The following is a 27,514-nucleotide window of genomic DNA, read 5'->3' as shown; positions in this document are numbered from 1 at the left end:
TAAAACGGGTATTAGGAAACATCTACTTTCTCTACTGTTGTACAATCTCTGAGTTAATATGCCATAATTTTAGGGGTTGCAGTCCTGTAAAAAAAAAAAAAAAAATCTTAATATTGATCATTGCTGCAGTAGCCTTAGCTATACGAGTTATATCCTGTCAAGGATATAAAGGTGGTCCAGCTTCCAAAGTTTCAGGGCACCTTCCATGTGTCCAAACTGTCAAGCTGCTTGAGCTGAGCTGACTAGAAGACAAGGCGCAAAGTCCTTCAGTGCTTTTCTGATGCCGAAGAGTACACTCCTCTGTGGATTTTGATGATCAGTCAGTTTGTTCTTTTCTTTGCTGGGCAGATAAGTTTCTTTTAGAGAAAACCTCCATTTTCATATATTTACTCAATTTTTACTAATTTCCTCTGCAGGAAAGTTATTTTAAAGTTAGGAGTGTTGTGTTTCAGTGGACTGTCTCGAGACTGTAACACACTTTTAAATGGAGCACACATTTTGTCTGTCCGTTTAAAAGTAGTGTAAACTAACTGATCATATATATTTTTGTGGAGAAATTATATTTATTTTTCTATTGTGGTGCCACCATAGTGTTTAGAAATTATTTTTACCATGTTCTTTCTGTCAAAAAAAGTAACTTATGTGGATGTGGACTGGTAGTTTTACCAGCATTTGTTGCTTGTCTTCCCCAGGAAAGTAGCACCATTTTCAGATTGACCATGGAACAGGTTATCAGTCTCACAGTCGGTCCTTTTTCCAGACACCAAAAGAAAAAATTAAGAAAAAACAACCTTTGCCACCACAGCGGGCTAACAATTTGCCTAAGCCACAGGTATGTGACTCTGCTATGGCCATTTGTTGTACCTCAGACCACTCATCTTTTACCCTGGACCCCTCTGGTGTAGCACCTACAGCCACTATGAACAGGAAGTTAGCCATGTACTCAGTGTCTGTTGGAGTCCCCATCAGTGGGCAAGGGAGATCCACTCTTGTTGGTCATGGGAGAGGGAACAGGGAAGGTTTCCTTGTTGTGTCAGAATGCTGTGCCCATTGGTAAGCAGGAGCTGCCATTAGTAACATGGTTGGCCCCATTTTTCCTGTCAAAAAGAAACTGAAAACCAAGCATGTATCTTCTCCTCAAATTTCTTTGGATAGAAGTAGTTTTACTGGGACTGGCTCGGGGTTTAATTCAGGCTGTTGATCCTTCTCGTAGAGTATTTTCTCATAAAAGAAAGAGGGATGCCTCTTTGCTTAAGGAGATTCAAGATTCTGAAGCTGAACAGGAAGATGTAGGGACAGATTCAGGGTTTTGTCTTCAGATTTTTGGTTTAGACTTAGAGGACAGCTCAGTTTGTGATTCTACCTGTTGGAGGTTCTCTTTCTCTGACACCATGGCTAGTATGTCCCAGTGTTTTCAGTGAGAACATTGAGGTTTATTGTTCCCAAAGAAAATACTATGCGTTGTTACGGATGGACTTTCCAGAATCTACACCAATTCTTCCTGTCCACTTTAGAGGATGTGTATCTTACTGCTGCAGTTTTCCTGGTAGTCATCCATCTGTCCCTGAAAAGGCAGATAGGATGTATGAAGTTCCTCAGTCTCTTAAATTTTTATAAAGTATTCCCAAACCTGACACAGCATCTATAGCCTTAGTTGACTGCTACTAAGCACTTAGTTAATTCCAATCCTACTATTTGTAGTAAGGATGGGAACATTTTTAATATGTATGGGAATAAAGTGCATACTTCTGCAACTTTGATTTTCTGAATTTTAAATTGTCAGCTCACGTGTTAAAGGATCTTCTGGGATACTATGAAAGTATGAAGGATGTTTCATCTACAGTTTCTTCTTGGGAAGAAAAATGTGATTTGAGTATCTTAAGTTTTTTTTTTTAATGCATAGGTCAGTACTTATTGTTTGCAGTGTGTGTAAGATTCATGTTGATACTTCTTCCAGAGCTATGGCCACTGGTACTGTTGTAAGGAGGCTTGCTTGGCGACATTCTCAGAACATCCCAGATGATATAAAAAATGAGATTTTAAATTCTCCCTTGGATAGAGAGTTAGTGATTGGCCCCTCTGCTACAGAGGTGATAAAAAATATGATGAAAGAGGCAAGCTGATCCAGGGAATCTCTTAAGATTTTCCAGCCCTCCTTTTCCACATAGTCCAAAAGATTTTCTTTCTCCTCATTCAGTTTTGTCAAAAAAACAGAATAAACAGTCTGAACAGAATTCAGGTAAACAGATGTTTAAGAAGAAGTGGCAAGGAGGTTTGAAAAAGAAGTCAAACCTCCAAAAACCAAGGACACTCCAACAAGTCTGAATGACTAATCAAGAGACCCTGTGACGCCATCCCACCTCGGCCCTTCTTCTCTTCCAGAAAGTCTAAATCTCCATTTTCTCTTTGGCAACAGATTGTTTCATACAAATGGGTTCTGAAAGTCATTCATCAGGGTTATAGATGGCAGTGTGAGGAAATTCCTTTTTTCCTGAGGGTCATTCCTCATTATGTAGATGAGACTCTTTTCATCTGTTCTTCATCACATGCTGTCCCAAAGAGATAGAACCAGTTTTATTCAAAGATGTTCCTATTGCCAAATAAGGGAAATGCTTGGAGACCAGTTTTGGATCTTTTTTTCCTAAACCTGTTTGTGATCGTGCCCAAATTCAAAATGAAGTCACTTCACAACCTGTTACGTCGTCTTCCTCTTTCAAGTCTCCTAGTAAAACTTGACTTAAAAGACACTTAGTACATTCCTATTCATCCAGATTTCAGGCATTTCTTAAAGTTTTGTGTGTATGGATCACATTATCAGTTGTCTACTGTGCCTTTTGGACCATCCACTGCACTACTGGTGTTCATAGAATGTCTGTGTGCAATTATAGCTTATTGCAGGCTACAGGGTGTCCACATGTTTCCATATTTAGATAATTTGCTTATCTTTGCAGAGTATTTTACAAATGTTGGAAATCTGTCCCTGTCTCCTCTCTCTCTCTTTGTCTCTTCTCTCTCGGGTGAGAGATCTCTTGCACGAGCTGGGATTCCAGGAGAATATTCAAAATGTTCTTGATTCCCTCACACAGGATTGTGCTCAAACAATTCAGTTCAAAGAGCTTTTCTTCCACACAAAAAATTAGATCTTTATTTAGATCTGTTTCTAAGGTTTTTTACTCAGACTTCGGTTACTGTGAGAGAACACTTAAGGATTATGGGTCTCGTGGCATCTCTGATTCTATTATACCCCTGGCAAGATTCCACATGAGAAAGATGCAATGGTACCTGAAATGTCTTTATTCCCAACATTAACACCCTTTATCTTTTCAGATCCCAGTACTGGGGTTTGTCAGAAGAGAATTTCTTTTTGTTAAATCCAGGACTCCCCTTCTCCCTCCCTACTCCAAAGCAGTCAGTTACTGCAGACGCTTCAGAGTTTACTTGGGGAGCAGTTTCAGGAGAGATAAAAGTGCAGGGAGTGTGGGACACCAAAAATGGATGCCAGCACATAAATATCAAGGAGTTATGTTTGCCCTGATCAAATCATTGAACTCTCCGAACCATCTTTGGTCCCTGGGACCTTAAAAAGTAAAAAAAAGTGATGGACATTCAGAGGCCATGTAGCTGAAAGACTTGCTATCCATAAGGGATCATTTGCATATATCCCGTGGGCCTCTACTACAGGAGGTTTAAAGTGTTACACAGGGAAAACTCTAGCTTGGCTAGGTTTTTCTTGCAGTTATTTCTAAATCTTGTCAAAAGATAAGGGGAAAAATGGAGACCACAGTTTTCCCAAAGATATAGCCTTAGTGCAAATCTGAAAACAAGGATGGGTTTAGTAGTTATATAGCATTATGGTATGGTCAGTGATCAACACATAAAGCCAACCTAATTAAAGAAAAAAGTAACTCTACCCTAAATGTATGTAGAAATAATCAAAAAGTATGTAGATATGATCAAAAATAGTAAAGTGTATATAAATATAATATATATAGTAAATTGTTGGTCTAAGTTAATAGAAAAAAGTATTTCATAACCTTCACTACAATAGCCCCATCCATTGACTGTTATCTTCCTTAAATTTACATCATACTTTAAACACCAAAAATGTATAATAAATAAGCAAATGTGTAATAAATAAGCTATAGTAAATAGCAAGCCAGCTTGTAATAAATTAATTGTAGGCATATGAAAAACTGAAGTTGGGGTTGGGAGGGTGGCCTAATGGTTAAGGCGTTTGCCTTAGAAACACAAGGTGCAGGGTTTGGTTCTCACAAGGGATAATTGGGCTAGGCTTAAAATGGCTCGCAAGGGCAGTTAGCTTAGTACAAACCTATGAACCTATGAATTAATACGATATTTAAATAAACAAGACAGAAGTGATTTCTCTTATCTCCTAGACATTGCAGTGCCTGACAGCAGTCTCACTTTATCAAGTACAATTCTTCTGATATCAGCCTAGTAGTAATTTAAAAATAAATATATAGAGTGAAGTTGGTTCCTTGATGTCTTTTTCGTCTGTGTTCCCCCTTTTTAATGTTACAGTCTGATCTATTTAGCTCTTAAGTATTTTGTCCTATAATTAAAAATAAAGAGACAAAAGCACCAAAAACTACTGAATTGCATGCAGCAGGACTGAAGAGTAACTAAATAGCATTAATTCTTGCTTCTGATTATAATGCGTAGTAATGTGATTTGTTAATGCATTAGGCATATCACATGCTACCATGTACCACTACTCATTTAGATGTCAGGGAGGCCAATCCAGGACTTGAGGTTAGGACATAATTCATTTGATGAATCAGAGATTTTTCCTGAAATCTGTGTATTTATTTTTCTAATTTGGGGATGAGAAGTATTATTTATGGTTATATTGGACCAGCAATGTGATGAGACGTGATGACAGGAGTTGGAGTTTGTGTGTGTGTGTGTGCCTGTGTATGTACACCTGTGCATGTACATGAGAAACAAGCTGATTATTTTACTGCTATCAGACATTTTGTTCACTTGACCACACTGAATCATCTGAGGTGTACTCTTTGAAAAGGTAATAGTAATTCATAGGTTCATAGGTAGGTACTAGGCTATCGGCCCAAGGGCCTACGTAAGCTTATGCCACCCAAGAAGGTTATTTTCCTGTGCCACTGTCAAGCAGAGACATAGAAGTGATCCCCAGGGTGTATTTCCTATTTCCCATCCACTCATCAAGATTTTTCTTGAAGAGTGCTAATGAAGAACTTTGCTTGACATAGATGGGTAGCCTGTTCCAGAGTATGGGAAGTCTCTGGGACAGGAATCTATCCCTCCAGCATGTCCTGTTTATTGTGGTGACAAGGTTTAGGTCCCTAGAGCATGTAGCTCGGAGGGATTAGGATTTCTTTAGGTGTAGCATGTCCAACAGCTCTGGGTTTGACATAGCTGTATATGTTAGGTAGAAATCACCTTGGAATAGGCGATATGCTACGGAGTAAAGCTGGAGTTTTTTGAGGTGGTCAGTGTAGGGCATTTGTTTGAGGCCAGTAATCCTTTTTGTGAGGTACTTCTGTGGTCTTTCCAGCTGCTGCATATGTCTTGTGAGGTACATTACAAAAGGGGCATTGTACTCTATAATCGGTCTGAGTGTCGAGTAGAGGGGTACAATGACCTCTTTTTTTTTTCCTGGATGAGAACCCTTTTATGATGAGGTGTGCCACTTAGAAGACTGCCTGACTACTATGGCGATGTGACTATCAAAGGAGAGACTACTGTCCACCTGGGTCCCAAGGTCTCTTATCACACATTCGGTGTTAAGTAGATTGATGCCTATGTGGTAGTTCATGGGTACAGAGTTTTTACCAAAAGGGGTGACACTGCACTTTTTGACATTGAGCTTGAGGCCATGGCTCTGACACCAGGCATCTGTCTCTGCGAGGCCATTTTGTAGGATGTCCACATCATTTGTGGACTTGACTATGGCTCCTAGTTTGCAGTCATCTGCGAACCTCGTTAGCCAGAGGCCTTCTGTGTTAGCCTGTACTTCAGAGAAGTAGATACCAAACAGGAGCGATCCCAGGACTGAACCCTGTGGTACTCCACTTGTCACTGGTTTGAGGTCAGATTTGGAGTCTGCAGCTTTTACAGTGTGGGTTCTGTCAGTGAGCCAGTTGGCAACCCATCATATGATGTAGGGATTTATACCTAGTTTAGTGAGTTTAGCTATAATTCCAGAATGAGGGATGGTGTTGAAAGCCTTGGCGAGGTCAAGATAGGCTGTGTAAACCACCTTACCCTCATCTACGGCTTCGGTGACTGCCTCAAAGAAGTCGATCAGGTTCAGGAGGCATGATCTGCATTTCACAAACCCGAACTGGGTGAGATCCAGAGTTTGGAGGTTACCAATGTCTTTGTTTATGAGTTCCATGATGATACATTCCATGGCCATGCAGACCAGGCTCATCAGGCTAATAGGGTGATAGTTCCCGGGATCAGTGGTGGCTCCCCCTTTGTGGAGTGGGATAACTGTTGCTGTGTGCCATTCAGTAGGCACAAAGCCTGATGCAATGTTATTATTGAACATGGTGCTTTGGTGGGGGGCCAGTTCATTCTGAAGTTCGTGTAAAATGCAGCCTGGGATGTTGCCCGGTCCCATGGATGCTGTGTTTTTGGCTTTAGAGAGTGCAGCTTTTACCTGCTTAGTTGTGATTACAGGGACTCTGCATTCTTCCTGTATAGATATGGTCCCCTTAGGGGGTGGGGGGGTGGGGGTAAAGTTAGCACTGAACCTATCTGCCAGGATGTTGGCAATATCAGTTGGTTCAGTAATTTTCGTGCCGTTGTACTGTAACTCAGAGCAGATCTGGGTGTTGCCATCGCCATTTTTGACATAGCTATAGAATGCTTTGTGGTTGTCCTTAGAATTAGTGGCGATTTTGTTTTCGTAGCTAGCTTTGGAGGATCTTATAAGGATCTCAACTTTTTACTGAGGCTGACCAGGGAGCTCCTCCATTCATGGTATGTTACTCTTTCTTGCAACAGCTTCTTCCTTCTGTTGTATAGTTTGCAGGGGACCACCAGATTGGCTTCCTTCTTTTGGAGGATAGCGTCTTGGTTCTGTTTGGGACAACACGATCCATGCACTCGTGTAAGTGCTTATAGAGTGTATTTGTGTAGGATTCAGCAGTTGTAACTGTATTGTCCATCTGCATGGGTGTCATGAAGTTCACCACTTCTGTCTTAAGAAGCATGAAGTTGGCATTGGAGAAATTTTTTACTGTGGTTTCCTTAATGGGGGGGGGGGATGTGGATATCAAGGGCGATTAGCTTATGGTCGGATCGGACCGAGGAGTTGACTTCAGGTGTGGAACACCGATCATTCATGTTGGTAATGACTAGGTCTAGGATATTGTTGCCCCTGATGGGGGGTGTGGATAAGTTGATCCAGGGCATTGGAGTTTATGAATTCCAAAATGCGTTGAGCTAAGGAGTTGGTACACAAGTAGTTTTCCCAGTTAATGGTGGGGTAGTTGAAGTCGCCCATTATTAGGGTGTTTGGTTGAACCCTAATATTTTCCAGTACATCAGGCAAAGAGGAGTGGGAATCCTGGGGCATGGTGGGGGATCTGTAGCAAGCTACAATTTGGATTGCAGTTTTGCCCAGAGTTAGTTGCACTTGGACAACCTCGGATGCATTATGCTGAGCAATTAGCCTGGAGGTGTGGATATCCTTAATGAATATGGACACACCTCTGCCTTTGGTGTTACATGGCCAAAAAGTGTGGTATGAGTTATAGCCTGGTAGTGCAGGGGTGCTCTCTGGAGCCTTCAACCAGGTCTCAGTCACTGCACAGATATTTATGTTCTCCATTTTAAGGAGGGATTTAGTCTCTGTCTCTCTCTGAAAATACTTGATGTAATATGATCTGGAGTAAATGTTTATGCTTTGGAAGTTTGTGCGTGCGTGTGTGTGTATGATTGTTCACCCGCGAGAGGACAAAATGTTCATTGGACAGAATGTTTCAGTGTTGTAGTATAATGGACTTGATTTTAAATAGGTTTGTACTATGCATTAAAGAAAACCTGTTGTCCAGGGTTTCTTGATTGACATTTTCAGAAGCTTAGATAACCAAGCAGGTCTGATCTAGATTTATTTTTAGAGCAGTTAGTCGATTTAGAAACCGTATAATTTGTATAACCACATGCCAAAAATCTTGTTTCTTTTTTTCAACTTCTCAACATCAGTACAGTGAGTGCAATCAGTTTTGGCCCTTAGAAATTGTGAATAGGGAACATTCCTAGTATTATGTTGTGGATGGCAGCTGCTGTCTAGCACAAAGTGTTACAAGTAAATAGCTTCCTATTATCAAACATCTAAACTGTGCCATCAAGGGGTTTGATTACAGAGACATTAAGAAAATTCATAGTAAAAAGATGGTATAACTAGGTGAATTTCAACCGAAAATCAGCATCATTAATAATGCAAATTCCTTAAAAAGTGCTGACTAAACCCCCTCCACGGAAGACAGGAATCATCAAGATAATGTCTCCGCATTTCAATCTCTTTTGAGGGGGAATTAATGTGATGGTCATCAAGAAAAACTACTTCAAAATATCCTATACATGTCTTAGTCTACATACGTGGGGGCAAAAGCTGCCCCTATCGCTGTGCTGCTCAGTTGATAACAGTTGCCCTTGAAGTTAAACACATTACAGTACAACAGTAATTTCAACACTGGGAGGAGAAAATCATTAAATTCTGCTAAACTTAGACCAGACATTTCCGAAAAATACTATATAACCCATACTGCCTTAGCATGAGGAGTACAGGTATACAGTTCCTGCACATCAGGCCTACACACATATATGCAAATCCTACATTAGCTGCAAAAACTGAGTGGTGTGTTTTTAATGTGGACTGTAACAAAACTCAGTGATGGTTTCAGTGTTTTTTCCCCTGAAACAAAATTGAAAATGGCTCTGTAAGGTAACCTCAGTCTGATGCAATTGGTCAGCCAGGAACAGGAAAAACCTGTTTGTGAAGTTGAGCATTGAAATTTAGGGATGTTCTGTGTGTACTGAAGAAAAAGGGGGTCAATAAGTGCCTGGTAAAAAAAAAAAAAACATATTAGCTAATTGCTGATGGACTCCTAAGTCATACTGATTCCCATCCAAATTGCTACTAATTCACCGTTGTCTGCATTAGTACTCTGTCATACCAAGTTTTAAAATTATATATATATATATATATATATATATATATATATATATATATATATATATTTATTTATTTATATATATATATATATATATATATATATATATATATATATATATATATATGTGTGTGTGTGTGTGTGTGTGTATGGGTTCACTTTATAATCCTGAAATATCGAATTTCAGAATTTCGAGATCATAAAGCCGAAACCTTACAATCCCGAAACCCCAGAAGCGCAAATTTTAAAATCGCGAAACTTACACTAACCTTACACCACACACATAAACACACCTACCCCACACACACACACACAAACCTACACTACATGCAAGCCCCTCATAACCCCCCCCCCACTTAAATATACTAACTCCAAGGTCGCACTACACAGACAAACACATAAAAACACCACCACACACCTGCAGTCTCCTCACATGCACACATCACAGTCACAACACACACTGACACACACTAAAGCCCCTAACCAACACCATTAAACATAAATACTTACCTGAACTTCCACCTATCCATTCACACACCGCAACACCAGAAGCGCTACTTCAACATCTCTGAACTTTGGGATTTTGAAATTTGCTCTTCTGGGGTTTCGGTGTTTGGAGCTTTTGCTTTATAATGTCGGGATTCTGAAATTCGATATTTCAGAATTTCAGGATTATAAAGTGTTCCTATATATATATATATATATATATATATATATATATATATATATGTGTGTGTGTGTGTGTGTGTGTGTGTGTGTGTGTGTAAATGGGATAACTGTCCATTGTAGGATACACTCAAACCTAGGGGCAGTTCAGAGCATCTTCATTTCCCCTCTGCTTGTCCTTGGGATATGAAATTAAATGGAAGGACCAGTGAAAGATTGGAAATACACTTTGGATACAGGGTGGATGTGAAAATTATAAGTTATGTACTCACCATAACTAGGCATCTTTGTTGTCCATTTTCATTCTTCTCACTAATGGGTTACAGATCTGATCTTTGGATCCGGCTTGGCCGCATACTATAGACTTCTGATCCAACTCTCAAGCTTCTCTCTCTACCCACAATGCCCCACTCCATTCCTATTGCCTCAGATCGAGTTTGCTGCTCTGTTTCTTAATAATAGATGAGGAGCAGATGTAGTCAAATAGAAAATATAGGGCTCAAACCTGGAACTGTAGGTTCCAAACACAGTCCAGTAGGTCCATCCAGAAGAAGAAAATGGATGGGAGGGGGGTTGAGGAAGAATAAAAATAACTAGTTATGGTGAGTACAAAACTTATAAATCTGATGCCCTTTACATTATTTCTCACTAATGGGACAGAGTCCCCAGCTACGTTTACCTTGGGTGACCCACATGGAAGAATGTTCCGGAGTACTGCTGAACCGAAGAAAGCTCTATTCCTAGATATTATGTGTAATTTGTAATGTGAAACAAAGGTATGAGGCTTGGGTAATGTAGCTGCTGCACAAATGTCATCAGTAGATGTTCTTGACCAAAATGCCAATGATGCAGCCATAGATCTAGTTGAGTGAGCAGGTTTTGTCAACGTCATACCTTTCTGAGGGTAAATCCATCAGATACAGTCTGTAATCCATTTACCTAGGGTGACTTTAGAAACTGACTGGCCTAGGTGATTTAGAGAGAAAGATACAAAAAGCTGGTCCAACGTTAAACATTGTTTTGTCCTATGGAGGTAAAAACGTAATTGTCTGTGTATGTCAAGGATGTATAGGATGTAGTCTCATTTATTTGCAAAATTTGGAAAGAAAACGCACAGTGCTGCAGCAGTAGCATTGTCGCCTCACAGTAAGAGATTCTCCGGTTCGATTCTTGGCTGGGGTGCCTTCTGTGCGGAGTCTGCATGTCCTCTCTGTGTTTGTGTGGGTTTCCTCCAGGTGCTCCGGTTTCCTCCCACGTTACAATGACATGCATTTGGAGCATTTCTCCCTGGGCCTCCGCTGAAAATTGGCTCGTTCCAAGTCGGACTTTCCCGGTTAACAAATATTAAATAAATTAAAAAAATAAATAAAACCTGGCAAGTGAATGGATTGGTTAATGTTATTTTCAGAAGCTACTGTAGTTATAAAAGAAGGGTTAGTCCGCAGAGAAACCCTGTTGTTGTGGAAAATATTGTAGGGAGTTTTTGCCAAGAGAGCCTGGAATTCAGAAATTTTTAGCCAAGCAATAACTACCAATACAGCTGACTTCCATGACAGAAATTTTAGGTCAGACTTGTCTTAAGGTTTATAGTGTTTTTGTGTAAACCTTCAACTACTACCATAAGATGTCAGGGAGGTGAGGGATCCTTTATTGGAGATTTTAGCAGAAAAATGCCTTTCATAGAAGTTTACATAATCTAGAGGAGGCAAGGAAGAAGAGCTATTCCCTGTGTGGAAATTTGAAATTGCTGCCAGCTAAAGTTTAACTGTAGGGAAACTAGCACCATCTTTGAAAAGAGTTGTAAAAAATTGAAGAATAGCCAAAATTGGTGCAGAAAAAGGATCAATGTCATTATCAGATGCCCAAATAGAAAACCTTTTCCATTTTCTTCTACAAGCGTTTTTTGGTAGAATCCTTTTGAGAAGCCAAGATAATGTCACAAACCAGGGAAGAAAGCCTGGACTAACTATTACTGGAAGTGGAGAAGCCATGCAGTCAACTTGAGGGCCCAAATGTTAGGGTGTTAAATCCCCAGTGGGTGAGAGAGGAGATTCTGAGTGGGTTCCAGTATCCATGGAGGATAACAAAGATGAGACCACAGAGAGGAGAACCATACTTGCTGATGCCAGAAGGGGGAATGAGGATTACTCAGATGTTCTTCGTGTTTCACTGTTGCAGTCATCACTTGTGGATTATCCCTGCTGGGTAGCCCTCAGCCAGTTCGAATACCAGAGTAAAGGGTTTCCCTCCTGCGTCGGCTGTTTGGAGTGTGAGGTTGATGTCAGGTCATCAGGGGTCAATATTACATAGTCAAACAAGCAGAATGTCAACTAACCTTTATTCGACATGTGTCAAAGCTGCATTTCAGCGAATGGCCAAATCATCTGTTTTTATTTATTATTTGTTTATTTTACATTTGTTAACCGGGGGTGTCTGACTGAGCCGAAAAGGCCCTTTTTCAGCAGAGGCCCAGGGAGAAAAGCTCCACATGTCATCCTAACAGAGTGTAGCCTCCCTGACATCACAGATGCACAGGTGAGAGCTGCCCTCACCAAAGCAAAAAACACAGCATCAATGGGATTGGACGGTATCCCGGGCTGTGTCTTACACGAACTCCAAGAAGAACTGAACCCTCACATAAAGTCACTGTTCAATCTCAGCCTTACTACAGGATATGTACCCAAGGAATGGCATACAGCAATAGTGGTCCCACTCCACAAAGGTGGTGCCACAACGGACCCCAGAAACTATCGCCCTATAAGCCTGACTAGCCTGGTCTGCAAAGCTATGGAGCGTATCATCATGAAACTCATAAACAAAGACATTGGGAACCTCCAAGCACTGGATCCTACCCAATTCGGCTTTGTTAAGGGCAGATCTTGCCTCTTGAACCTGGTCGACTTCTTTGAAACAATCACCAAGGCCATAAATGAAGGGAAGGTAGTCCACACAGCCTACCTGGACCTCGCAAAAGCCTTCGACACAATACCCCACTCGGGCATCATAAATAAGCTCACCAGCTTAAATGTCAACTCCTATTGTCACAAGATGGGTTGCAAACTGGCTCAGGGATAGAACCCACATGGTCAGAATTGCAGGTGCCATGTCAGACTCTAAACCAGTTACAAGTGGCGTCCCACAAGGCTCAGTCCTGGGACCTCTCTTGTTCGGTATATATTTCTCTGAGGTACAGGCTAACATGGGAGGACTATGGCTGACCAAGTTCGCAGATGACTGCAAACTGGGTGCCATAATCGACTCGCCGACTGACACAAGCATCCTCCAAAAGGGTCTCACAGAGATGGATAACTGGTGCCAGAGCCATGGCCTAAAGCTAAATGCCAAAAAGTGCATAGTCATCCCCTTTGGGAAAAACAAAGTGCCCACAAATTACCACATAGGTGGTAATCCATTAAGTACAGAAGACGTAATTGGGGATTTGGGGACCCAAGTAGATAGCAATTTCTCCTTTGACAATCATGTTGCCAAAGTGGTTAGAAAGACCTTCTATATAGCCCACCTTATCATGAAAGGGTTCACATCTAGATCAAGAGAGGTCATTGTGCCCCTCTACTCATCAGGCCCATAATTGAATACAGTGCCCCATTTGGGATATACCTTACCCGACACCTGCAGCAACTGGAAAGACCCCAAAAGTACCTCACCAAGAGGATCAAGGGACTCAAACAGATGCCCTACGCAGTTAGGTTAAAGAAACTCCAGCTCTAATCAGTTGCTTACCGCCTACTCAGAGGCAATCTGTGCCTGACGTATAAAGCCATGTCCAACCCAGAATTAATGGACATGCTCCACCTCAGGAAATCAAAATCCCTTAGAGCTACGCTCAGGGACTTAAACTTCAGCACAGAAATAAATAGGACATGCTGGAGGGACAGATTCATATCCCAGAGGCTCCCCTCACTCTGGAACAAAATCCCAATCCATGTTAGGCAGAGTCCCTCAATGACCCTCTTCAAGAGAAATCTTGACGAGTGGATGGGATATCGTAGGTTTACCCTGGGATCTCTTCTGTGTCCCTACTAGACAGAGGCACAGTAAACTAACCTCAAAAGGGCTATCTTCTGTGACCTACTATACAGAGGCACAGTCAACTAATCTAAAAGGGTGGCGAAAGCCAAACACACTCTGGCTAGGCTTATAAATGCCCTAGGGCAGATAGCCTAGTATCAACCTATGAACATAGAAAAATTACAGATACATTTAGTTATTTAGACATGATCAGTATACACACAAATTACAAAAGACATGTTTTTACAGTGATATGCAGCACATCAACAGTTACAGTGGAGAGAACAAACAAAATATTAATTTAAAAAATAAAGGTAATTAATAGATTTGTGGTGTACAGCTGAAATTTGGAACATAGGTAGAATACATACATAGTACACAGGTACAGTACATATATTGTAGATTAGCCAGTGTTTGTGAGTAAGAGTAAAGTAAGTTTGTGTATATTTCTTTCCAAGGGAAAGTAATCGGTTGGCTGTTCTTTTAAATCTGCCCTTTTCCTGATTGTGGTGCAATCTTGGAGTTAGTATATTTAGTTGGTGGGGGGGAGTGGGTGCAGCCCCTAACATTGGGGGGTAACCCCCCCCTATAGTGTTTGTTTTAATATGGTGTGCGTGGTTGGCCTATCGATTTCTTTCCCTTGGAAAGAAATCGATGATTTAGCCGTTCAATGACATGCAGCTTCAACACATATATGTCGATTAAAGGTTACTCGACATTCTGCTTGTTCAACTATGTAATATAGACCCGTCATCAGGGCTATAAAATGAGGTAGCTGACGCCATTACATCAGTCTTTCTTGCCGTGAAGCCTGAAGCAGAAGCAGCATGAGAGTGCATTTGCCAGAGTGAAGGAGTAACCGTCTAAAAACTGTCCTCGCCTGAACCATTAGACAAAAAGTCTCTTCAGGAAATGGTACATAACATTCAGCAGGTCATAATCATTCCTAAAATGCTATGATGCACTGGAGGCTTCCTTTAGATCAGCTATGACTGGTACAGTGATCAGAAGGCATGCATGGTTAAAAGAGCAGTCCTTACCAGGCCATGTAAAATCAAAGCTCCTAGATGCTCCCATGGATAAGCACAATTTGTTTGGCTCCCCTGCACAGCAGGTGCTGAAGAAGGTGGATGAGAAAGCAAAATCTGTCCAGACAGTCAAGGATTTCTTACAGGTCCAGCCTCCAAGGTTTAGTAGGAACTGGCCTTCCAAGAATTGGTCCTTTCCAGACACCACCAGAGCACAGAGAGGCAGGAATAGGCGACCAAGAGGCAGGTGTGGGGTCAATCCAGAGGTGCCTACAGGGACGCCAGTGGCAGCCTAACAACCAGCGAAGTACTGCCACAGATCCATGTTTTTGCCACTACCACTTCCACAGGACAATCACAGTGACTTGGCTCTGAGACCGCCTACCAGGGAACAACTAGAAGCACCCTTAGGCGGAAAGCTAGCCTTATTTTCAGTAAACTGGCATTACATCACAGGAGACAAATGGATTTTACAGACAATAGATAAAGGTTACAGGTTTCACTTCCATACTCTACCAAGGAAGAGAGGAATGCCAAACCCACTCCAAATCAAAAGACAAAAGCTCTAGAACAAATAGACCACTTAATAAGGATGAGAGCTATAGAAAAGGTACCGTCTATGGAACAAGGGCAAGGATTTTACTCCAGACTTTTCCTGGTGCCAAGAAAAGAAAACCAATGGAGACCTATTCTCGACCTGTCCGCTCTGAACACATATCTCATTGTTCCAAATTCAAGATGCTGACCCTACAGCAGCTTCTTCCCATGCTGGGCAAGGAGTCTTGGCTGGTAACTCTAGATCTCAAGGAGGCATACCTGCACGTCCCCATACGACCAAATTGCAGAAGATACCTCAGATTTCTTGCAGGATCAGAGCATTATCAATTCTCAGCATTGCCCTTTGGCTTATCTACTGCGCCCAGAGTATTCACGAAATGCCTGGCATCAGTAATTGCTCATTGCAGGCTTCAGGGAATTCAAATTTACCCTTACCTGGACGACTGCCTGTTACAAGCGGACAACAAAAACAAATTAGCAAAAGATTTAAAAAAGGTCATTCATCTGCTGCAAGCCCTGGGATACACAGTCAATATAAAAAAGTCAAGGCTGATACCATCCCAAAGGATAACTTTCTTGTGGAACTGACACATCAAATCAAATGGCATCCCTCACAGCAGAAAAGCAGAAGCACCTTCCTCTCTATTTCATGACATTAACAACGCAGAACCAGCTAACAGCAAGGAAATTCCTGCAAGCCCTGGGTTACATGGCATCCTGCATAATATTGATTCCACATGCCAGACTACATATGAGAAAGTTGCAATGGTACCTAAGGAATTTATGGTCTCAGCACAAGCACAGCCTAGAAACCCAAATTCCAATAATTCCATGCCTGAAGCAAGAATTCCAATGGTGGGCTCAGGCCTGTCAATTGAACAAAGGACTGCCCCAGACTATCACCACGGACGCCTCAGACCTCGGTTGGGGGGCACACATGCTGGACAAGTGCATACAAGGCTTATGGACTCAAGACCAGCTGAACCTACACATAAATCAAAAGGAGATGCTGGCAGTAAAACTGGCAATTCAGACATTCAGACCGTTTCTTCAACAGAGTCAGTTGCTGATAAGGACGGACAACACCACAGTTATGTGGTACATCAACAAACAGGGAGGCACACATTCATACCCTCTATGCCGGATGGCAATGGACCTCTGGAATGTGGCCCTGAGCTTCAACATTCAGCTCCAGGCAATATTTGTACCAGAAAAAGAAAATATACTAGCAGACATCCTAAGCAGAACTACCACGGATGCCCACGAATGGATGCTGCATCCAGACATCTTCAAATCCATTACAAGGAAATGGGGACTACCAGAAATAGACTTATTCACATTCCCACACAACCACCAATTGAAAAAATTCTGCACAAGGACATACCACCCACTTGCTTGGAAGGTGGACTCCCTATCTTTCAGTTGGGAAAACCTGACAGCATATGCATTCCCACCTCTTCCTTTGATGCACAAGGTGCTATTGAAGATCAAAGAAGACCGCCCAAGGATCATCCTGATAGCTCCAGTCTGGCCGAAGCAGCATTGGTACCCATTACTGAGGAGTATGTCTCGGGAACAAATATGGCCTCTGCCCCTAGTTCCCTTACTGCTAACACAGAACAACTTCAAAACCCTGCATCCAAACTTGAAAACGCTGCAGCTAGCTGCCTGGAATATTGCATAAGACAAAATAACCCAGATTTATCTCAAAGGGTTAAAGACATTATCTTGGAGGCTCGCAGACCCTCAACAAGGAAAACTTATTCAGCAAAATGGAAAAGATATCTCATTTGGAGTGCAGCAAAAGGAGAAAATGTGTCACTGGTAAACATAGCTAACATCCTGGAATACTTAAAAAAATTTTTTAATGATATTCATTGAAACTGAAGTTATTTATACTTCACACATTTTCGGACCGAAAATTTTGTTAACATCAAATACTGTATATTATTTTAACATTGCTGTTCTAAAGACTTTGTTGTCTAGCTGGGAAGCTTGGTATGCTGGGTGGGCACTTGACGTTGTGTGTCTTGGGACAAATTGTATGGGGCTATTTTTACTATATATATTTTTTCGGCTGGCAGCCGAGGAACTTTTTTGCCTATACATGTTTGTGCCTACTTTCGTGTGAATACATTTTTACATTTTGGATTTTGGATGAAAATGATTGTGTGAGCGTACAGTGGTTATAAACTTTGTAAATGATGTACCTACAAAGAATGTATATGTTCACCAGATTTTGCTAGAGCAAGAGCAACTTGAACGTCGTTCTACATTTCCCCTTTAATTGTTAATTGTAATGATTAATTAGACTAAGCTTGGTACCAACTGTTATACTATTTAAACGAAAAAAGGAACCAAAACCAGGATCCACAACTGATAATCACGACAATTTACCATTACGCAGTCCGCGATGCGTGAAGATTGCGCAAAGACAGTGCCCAAGACAGACAGACACACTGCCACAGTCAAGCTGGTATCATCAGAAGCTTGTGTTTAAAAATATATATATATAATATTTTCTGAACAAAAATGTTCATGATTCAATCATCATGTTTAAATTATTAAAAACCAGGTCAATTTCGATTTACTCATAATAAATGTGAATTTTGATGTGTAAAAACAAACTTGGGCATTATTGCATTTCATATTAATGCGGTTTTAAAGAAATGTGGTCATTTAAACCTGTGACCACATTTCTTTAAAACCGCATTTAAAGCAGAGAGCTGGTGTAATATGAAATGTAATAAATTTTAAGTTTTTGTTTTTTTACACATCAAAATTCACATTTATTGTAAATTAAATCAATTTAATTTAATTTTCTGAATATTTATTTAATGAATTTAAACATGATGATTGTTGATCATGGATAACTATTTTGTATGTTCACTAGAATGAAATGCAGTATAGTATATATATATTTTTTTAAACCAGAAAGAACCAAAGCTACAACAACAATGAATATTCCCTTAAGAAAGTAATTGGAATTAATGATCAATTAAGTGTGTTAGGGTGTGTGGATGTGTATTTAAGTGTGAATGGATTTTTGTTACACAGACTCTGATGATACCAGCTTGACTGGTGAAAGCGCTCAGTCTGTGGCTTTTTGTCGTGGAATAAAAGATTTGTCTTCACGCTTGGTGTCCTTGCATCCTTGAGTTTGCTGTGGTGGAGTATTGTCGTGTTATACTATTTAAACTCTGTTTGTGGGAGTAATTATTATCTGAGGAAGCTTGGTTGTTTCCACGCGAAAGCGCTTATCTTTCACCCACTTGTTTTCTGAATTAAAAGTTTATTTTATTATACAGCTGCTACGTTTACTGGCTCATTTACTGGTTTATTGGATGCATACTATTTGGTTATCTGGACACATCGTGGTAGAGATCAGGTTCTATTTTCTGATTATTGAATCCTGGAATACTTGGCAGAACTTTTCCACAATGGCCTGTCCTATTCTTCCATTAAGATTCATGCATCAGCTATTTCAGCAGAATACAACATGGACCCTCCAGTCTTCTCTCATCCTCTACTCAGGCAGTTTCTGAGAGGAATTAAAAATGTAAAGCCACCAAGGAAGCCACCATTGCCCGCATGGGACTTGAACTTTGTGCTGGAAAAGTTGACACTCCCTCCTTTTGAACCAGCAGCAACAGCAGAATTACAGTACTTATCATGGAAAACTGCTTTCCTGCTTGCAATCACTTCAGCAAGAAGGGTTTCTGAATTACAGGCATTACTGGCAGTACAGCCCTTCCTTATCTTCCATCAAGATAGAGTGTCCATGAGAATTAATCCTACTTTTATGCCAAAGGTGGTCTCCAGGGTATCTTTAAACCAAGCTATCCACCTACCTACATTCTTCCCCAACCCACAGAACAGGGGAGAAAGATTATTACATACCTTGGATGTACATAGGCAATTGCGCTACTACCTGGACAGAACCAAGAGCAATAGAAAAACTGACCAGCTACTGGTAGCATATGCAACAGGAATGGAAGGAAAAGCAATTTCAAAACAGACAATCTCAAAGTGGATAGGAAATTGCATTAGATTTTGTTACTCTTACCATGGAAAGTCAACTCCAGAAAACATCAGACCTCACTCCACAAGGGCTACAGCCACTACTACAGCTTTTTTACAAGGAGTGGCTACCAAAGACATTTTAGAGGCTGCTACTTGGAGCTCCGTGCATACATTTGCCAAGCATTATAATCTACCCTTATACTCCAGATCCCGAGCAGGTTTTGCCACTGCTGTTTTGCAAGGGATCTTAACTACACCATAATCTTATTAGTACCTCCTCCTCCAGTTTGGCTATGGTATTCTACCCATTTGTTAGGACTGCAGATGCATCCTTGAAGGACATAGTACAGTTTTGTACCTACCATAAATGTAGATGTCCGAGAGGTATGCATCTGCAGTCAGGATTACCGTCCCTCCTTCCCTCTGTGGTACTCCTAGGGTATTTGCCCATCTTGTAGCTAGCTGCGGGAATCTATTATGGTGTATTTGTTTGTATATATGTATATACATGTTTATTTTTATCTGCTCTCTGTTATGTGGAAACTTTTACATTTATCCAAATTTAGCCTTCCTAGAGGGCACCTGGCATCTGGGGCAAGAAACACTGAGGAAAATGGCGTCGGCTGATGCCTTTATACCCGCTGAACTGCAGCTATGACGTCGGGTGAAGTGCGACATCAGCCGGGGCCAGACCCAGACTTTGGAATCCGGCCGACCGAAGGGCTGCCTGAGGCAGGACAACCCATTTGTTAGGACTGCAGATGCATACCTCTCGGACATCTACATTTATGGTAGGTACAAAACTGTACTTTTCCCTCCTGCGTCGGCTGTTTGGAGTGTGAGGTTGATGTCAAGTCATCAGGGGTCAATATTACATAGTCGAACAATCAGAATGTCAACTAACCTTTAATCGACACGTGTCGAAGCTGCATTTCAGCGAATGGCCAAATCATCTATTTTTATTTATTATTTGTTTATTTTACATTTGTTAATCGGGGGTGTCTGACTAAGCCGAAAAGGCCCTTTTACAGCAGAGGCCCAGGGAGAAAAGCTCCACATGTCTATCCCAACAGAGTGTAGCCTCCCTGACATCACAGATGCACAGGTGAGAGCTGCCCTCTCCAAAGCAAAAAACACAGCATCAGTGGGACTGGACGGTGTCCCGGGCTGTGTCTTACACGAACTACAAGAAGAACTGAACCCTCACATAAAGTCACTGTTCAATCTCAGCCTTACTACAGGATATGTACCCAAGGAATGGCATACAGCAACAGTGGTCCCACTCCACAAAGGTGGTGCCACAACGGACCCCAGAAACTATCGCCCTATAAGCCTGACTAGCCTGGTCTGCAAAGCTATGGAGCGTATCATCATGAAACTCATAAACAAAGACATTGGGAACCTCCGAGCACTGGATCCTACCCAATTCGGCTTTGTTAAGGGCAGATCTTGCCTATTGAACCTGGTCGACTTCTTTGAAACAGTCACCAAGGCCATAAATGAAGGGAAGGTAGTCCACACAGCCTACCTGGACCTTGCAAAAGCCTTCGACACAATACCCCACTCGGGCATCATAAATAAGCTCACCAGCTTAAATGTCAACTCCTATTGTCACAAGATGGGTTGCAAACTGGCTCAGGGATAGAACCCACATGGTCAGAATTGCAGGTGCCATGTCAGACTCTAAACCAGTTGCAAGTGGCGTCCCACAAGGCTCAGTCCTGGGACCTCTCTTGTTCGGTATATATTTCTCTGAGGTACAGACTAACATGGGAGGACTATGGCTGACCAAGTTCGCAGTTGACTGCAAACTGGGTGCCATAATCGACTCGCCGACTGACACAAGCATCCTCCAAAAGGGTCTCACAGAGATGGATAACTGGTGCCAGAACCATGGCCTAAAGCTAAATGCCAAAAAGTGCATAGTCATCCCCTTTGGGAAAAACAAAGTGCCCACAAATTACCACATAGGTGGTAATCCATTAAGTACGGAAGAAGTAATTGGGGATTTGGGGACCCAAGTAGATAGCAATTTCTCCTTTGACAATCATGTTGCCAAAGTGGTTAGAAAGACCTTCTATATAGCCCACCTTATCATGAAAGGGTTCACATCTAGATCAAGAGAGGTCATTGTGCCCCTCTACTCATCAGGCCCATAATTGAATACAGTGCCCCATTTGGGATGTACCTTACCCGACACCTGCAGCAACTGGAAAGACCCCAAAAGTACCTCGCCAAGAGGATCAAGGGACTCAAACTGATGCCCTACGCAGTTAGGCTAAAGAAACTCAAGCTGTACTCAGTTGCTTACCGCCTACTCAGAGGCAATCTGTGCCTGACGTATAAAGCCATGTCCAACCCAGAATTAATGGACATGTTCCACCTCAGGAAATCGAAATCCCTTAGAGCTACACGCTCCAGGGACTTAAACCTCATCACAGAAATAAATAGGACATGCTGGAGGGACAGATTCATATCCCAGAGGCTCCCCTCACTCTGGAACAAAATCCCAATCCATGTTAGGCAGAGTCCCTCAATGAACCCTCTTCAAGAGAAATCTTGACGAGTGGATGGGATATCGTAGGTTTACCCCTGGGATCTCTTCTGTGTCCCTACTAGATAGAGGCACAGTAAACTAACCTCAAAAGGGCGATCTTCTGTGACCTACTATACAGAGGCACAGTCAACTAATCTAAAAGGGTGGCGAAAGCCAAACACACTCTGGCTAGGCTTATAAATGCCCTAGGGCAGATAGCCTAGTATCAACCTATGAACATAGAAAAATTACAGATACATTTAGTTATTTAGACATGATCAGTATACACACAAATTACAAAAGACATGTTTTTACAGTGGTATGCAGCACATCAACAGTTACAGTGGAGAGAACAAACAAAAAAATATTAATTTAAAAATAAAGGTAATTAATAGATTTGTGGTGTACAGCTGAAATTTGGAACATAGGTAGAATACATACATAGTACACAGGTACAGTACATATATTGTAGATTAGCCAGTGTTTGTGAGTAAGAGTAAAGTAAGTTTGTGTATATTTCTTTCCAAGGGAAAGTAATCGTTGGCTGTTCTTTTAAATCTGCCCTTTTCCTGACTGTGGTGCAATCTCGGAGTTAGTATATTTAGTTGGTGGGGGGTGCAGCAACATTGGGGGTGAATCCTTATAGTGTTTGTTTTAATATGGTGTGCGTGGTTGGCCTATCGATTTCTTTCCCTTGGAAAGAAATCGATGATTTAGCCGTTCAATGACATGCAGCTTCAACACATATATGTCGATTAAAGATTACTCGACTTTCTGCTTGTTCAACTATGTAATATAGACCCGTCGTCAGGGCTATAAAATGAGGTAGCTGATGCCATGACATCAGTCTTTCTTGCCGTGGAGCCTGAAGCAGAAGCAGCACAAGAGTGCATTTGCCAGAGTGAAGGAGTAACCGTCTAAAGCCAAGTACCCAATTGGGGAACCTTTTCTTGCTTTTAACTGATGTCAGAGAAAGGCACTAATTGTCTCAGTTGTGGAAGACCGATCCCAAACCTAGACTTCCATACCAGCTGCATCACTTACCTAGGCCTAGACCATGACTTCCCCAGATGTCGGTTCTGTGCTCTGTTTAATACTAGGATTATTAGGAGGAGAGCTGAAATTGCAGCTAGACACTTTAACGAGACTGTTCCTCATCGCAAAATGGCATCAGTCAGTCAGGTTGCTGTTGATTTTCCCAGAAAAAAAGAAAGATAAGGAAAAGGATAGGCCTCAGAAAGTTAGGCCTCTGATGACTCCTATCCAAAGTCAGTTAGCCTTCCACCCAGAACAGTTGCTGAACTCAGTGAGGCCCCTGATTCTAGCCGAGGATCCATCGCAGGCCTCTGCTGAGACCCATTTGTAGTCAAGTACGCCACCGGGTCCATCTTCTCCTGCCGGTATGTTGGCCTTCAGTCATGCGGTTAAGTCCAGGGCCGCTTAGCAGGCACTGGCTTCCGTAGAGGCTATTCCAATGACCAACACCAGGCAGAGACCGACAACCACGCAGCCGGTTAAGCTAACCTTGTGTAAGGCCATGGAATCCATAGGCTCAAAACCAAAAAAAAAGATCCCATCCCAGGGGACCCAGCCACGTACTTCCTTCCATCCAGCCTGCCCCACAGTCGCAACAGCTGCTCAGAATGGCATAATATTTTATCACCCTGCTAAGAGGAAGCCAGACCACCCAAGCCACCCCAGCCAAAATGAAGAGGGACACTTCCCCTGAGGCTGTTTCTGACCAGGAGCCACTGAAGAGCAGACCTTAGCAGCATTTTAGGATTCAGATGCTGAGGACCCCATTCCTGCTGCTTCCCCACCTCTCCTTTGGGGAAACTTTAAATTCACTCAGGGAACATTTTCACTGGGAGGCACAGGACTATCTTCAGTCAAAGAAGAGACTGAGAGAGTTCCTTGACCTGCCACAGCATAAACCTGTGGTCATTCTCCCAATCCTGAATGTGGTGGAGGATCTTTTTCTGGAATCTGCACTCACCCCGGACTTTCTTCCACCTGCCCCCAGGAAGCCAGGCAGATATTATAGGGTACAAGACACCCACAAGTGTCTTTTTAAAAACCCTACAGCTGACCCAGAGGTCATTAATCAGGGTCCCAAGGGGACTAGGGCTAGCTCCTCTAAAAACCCCATTCCAACTGATAAAGAGAGCAGAGCCTTAGACAGACTAGGAAAGAAAGTCTACACTTCGACTGCCTTAGCCATTAGAGCTCTGAATTGTCAATTTCATATGCTTAAATACCAGCTAAATGTGCTGGAGTTATTAAAACAAAAATGTCCAGCTCCCAGGTAGCCAAGCATTCCCTGCATTGTGGGTTTGATGCCTTGGAAGCTTCCAGCAGAGCTGCATTATCTGGCTCAGTGATCAGTAGGCATGCCTGGTTAAGGGAACAACCTTTGCCTGACCAGGTAAAGTCCAAACTATTAGACTTCCCTCTGGACAAGGACCAGCTATTTGGACCTAAGACTGAGGAAGTTATTAAGAAAATGGAAGACAAGGCCATGTCTATGCAGACTGTGAAGGATTTTCTGCAGGTACAGCCTACCAGGTTCAGTAAGAACTTTCCCACAAAGCATTGGCCCTTTCTTACCCAAACAAAACCTGTCCAGAGGAAGGGGCACAGGCACAGGCCTTCCAGGCACCAGTCCCACACCAAGCAGAGATCTAGGCAATGGACCACTGCAACCCCTAGGCAAGGGGGTTCTAAGCCTACTTCCTTCTCCAAGGACTCACAATGACTCTCTCCCCTCCCCTCTGCCCCCCACTTCCCCAGAGAGAGTAGGAGTAAGACTTTTCCTTTTTCCTACAGAATTGGCAGGCCATCACCTCAGATCTATGGGTCCTAAAAATTATTACCAGCGGGTACAGATTCTCTTTCAAAGAAAATCCCAGATATTCAGGCTTCCTAGATTTACCAGCAAATCAGAGAGCAGAAGCTATCCACCAGATCCAAAAGCTGTATGCCCAAGGTACTTTGGTACCTGTACCAAAGGAGCAGGCTGGAAAAGGGTTTTATTCCAGACTGTTCCTGGTACCCAGAAAGGAGGGCACCTGGCGCAATTCTCGACCTATCCACACTGAATCTGTCCCTCTTTGTTCCAAAATTCAAAATGTTGACCCTACAAAAACTTTTGCCAATGCTGATGCCTCATGATTGGTTAGTGACCCTAGATCTGAAGGATGCATATATCCCCATAAGGAAGTCCCGCAGGAGTTTCCTGCACATCAGAGCAGGGTCATTACACTTTCAGTTCTCTGCTCTGCCCTTTGGTTTATCTACTGCTCCCAGAGTCTTTACCAAGTGCGTGGCTCCTGTCATTGTCTACTGCAAACAAAAGGGCATACAGCTTTACCCTTACCTGGACAACTGCCTCATCCAGGCAGACACCAAGGAAAGACTCCTGCAGGATCTCAACTTTGTTCAAACTCTCCTAACCTCCCTGGGATTCATTATCAACTGGGAGATGTCCCAATTTCATCCCACAAGAAGGTTCACCTTCCTGGGAGCTCTGCTGGAAATAGCAACACAAACAGCCTCCCTCCAGAGAAGCAGACCTTCCTCCACTCTTACTTTTCCCAGCTGACCCGCAGGACCCACCTCACAGCAAGGAAATTCCTGCAAGCACTGTGATACATGGCCTCTTGCATCCTGCTGATTCCCCTAGCCAGACTGCACATGAGGAAACTACAATGGTACCTCAGGAACCTTTAGTGCCAACACTCAGTCACTGGAGTACCAGCTGCCCCTGATTCCCTGCTTAAAGAAGGATCTCTTATGGTGGGCAGAGGCATATAACCTGAACAAGGGTCTACCCTATATCACCCTCCCACAGGACCAAACCATCACCACAGACCCTTAGTGTGCCCCCCAGGCAGTGTCTGAAGCAAGTATGTGCACCCAGGCATTTGGGAACAGGAGGTTCAGGGCCTACATATCAATCTAAAAGAAATGCTGGCGGTTCACAGGGCAGTCCAAGCTTTCAAGGATCACCTGAGACCAGGAGTGCTCTTAATCAAGACAAACAACACAACAGTAATGTGGTACATCAGCAAGAGGGGGGGGTACTCACTCCTACCCGCTGTGTCACTTAACTATGCAAATCTGGCAGTCAGCCTCAGATCTGGGACTGCATCTGATTGCTCAGTATATCCCAGGGAAACACAACACCCTGGCAGACCAGTTCAGCAGAAGCCTCCTGGATCCCCACGAGTGCCAGCTGCACAGGAGGACCTTTCTCAACATCAGCAAAACCTTGAGGAACCCAGACATAGGCCTCTTCACAACCCCAGACAACCACCAACCAAGTTCTACTCTAGATAGTTCCATCCAGAAGCCTGGAGGGTGGATGCCCTCTTTCCACTGGGGCAATTTGTTTGTGTACGCATTCCCCCCCCTTGCCCCTTATTCCCAGGGGTACTTCTCAAGATCAGGGAGGATGGCCCAGAGGCTATTCTCATTGTTTCAGACTGGCCGAGACAACACTGATACCCCTTGCTCCTCAGTCTGGCCAAAGAACCTCCCATGAACCTGCCTCTCACAACAAGCCTTCTAACTCAGGAGAAAGGGAAGGTATTGCATCTAAACCTCCCCACACTCAAGCTGTCCGCATGGCTGATTTCACAAACCTGGATGACACCACAACCTTCAGCAGGAAGGTTTTAAACATTATTAAAGAGGCCAGAAGGCCCAGCACCAGAAAATCCTACTCTGCCAAATGGAAAGGATTTACTATCTGGTGCCACAGCAAAGACATCAGCAGCTCCCAGGCCAGTCTGGCATTGATACTGGACTACCTGGCAGACCTCCTAGAAAAACGTCATTCTTCCATCAAACACACATCCCACGATCTCTGCTGCCTTTTTGTTGGATCAGCCCATTGTTTCCCAACATCTGTTAAAACAGTTCCTTAGAGGGGTGGCCCACATCAGACCACCTAGAAGACCACCTGCTCCTGCATGTGATGTAAACTTTGTCCTGGAAAAACTGACCTTGCCTCCCTTAAAGCCCGGTGCTTCAACAGACCTGAAGTACCTTTCTTAGAAAACTTCCTGCTGGCCATCACCTCAACCAGGAAAGTTTGAGCTTCAGGCCGTTATGGCCACTGAATCCTTCATCATTTTCCATGCTGACAGGGTGTCTCTTAGGACCAACCCCTCCTTTATGCCTAAGGTGGTCTCGGCCGTTACCCTCAACCAGGCCATCCATCTACCTACCCTCTTTCCCAACCCCTGTAATAAAGGGGAAAGAATTTGCATAACCTAGATGTGCACAAACAAGTGAGATATTACCTGGATAGGACCAAGTCAGTCAGAAAAACTGACCAGCTTCTGGTCTTTTTTGCTCTTGGGGCAGAGGGGAAACTCATATCCAAACAGACCATATGATGTCCTTCAAGGATGCATCTGCAGTTGCTGTGAATTGGGTATAAAGGCATCAGCTGAGATTTCCACTCATACTGCCTTCCTTGCGGA

At 42.7% G+C, this 27,514-nt stretch overlaps 1 protein-coding gene across 1 annotated transcript in view; it reads left to right on the top strand.

Moving 5' to 3' along the window:
* ADHFE1 (alcohol dehydrogenase iron containing 1) overlaps nt 1-27,514 on the top strand; it is a 1,104,832-nt gene that overhangs the window by 447,017 nt on the left and 630,301 nt on the right. The window lies entirely within an intron of this gene.

Source organism: Protopterus annectens, chromosome 3.part1, assembly GCF_019279795.1.
Source record: "Protopterus annectens isolate FY-2018-M chromosome 3.part1, PAN1.0, whole genome shotgun sequence".
NCBI classification, from domain to species: domain Eukaryota; kingdom Metazoa; phylum Chordata; order Ceratodontiformes; family Protopteridae; genus Protopterus; species Protopterus annectens.
The sequence above is the reverse complement of the archived record's forward strand: the minus strand, read 5'-3'. Positions and strand labels throughout refer to the sequence as shown.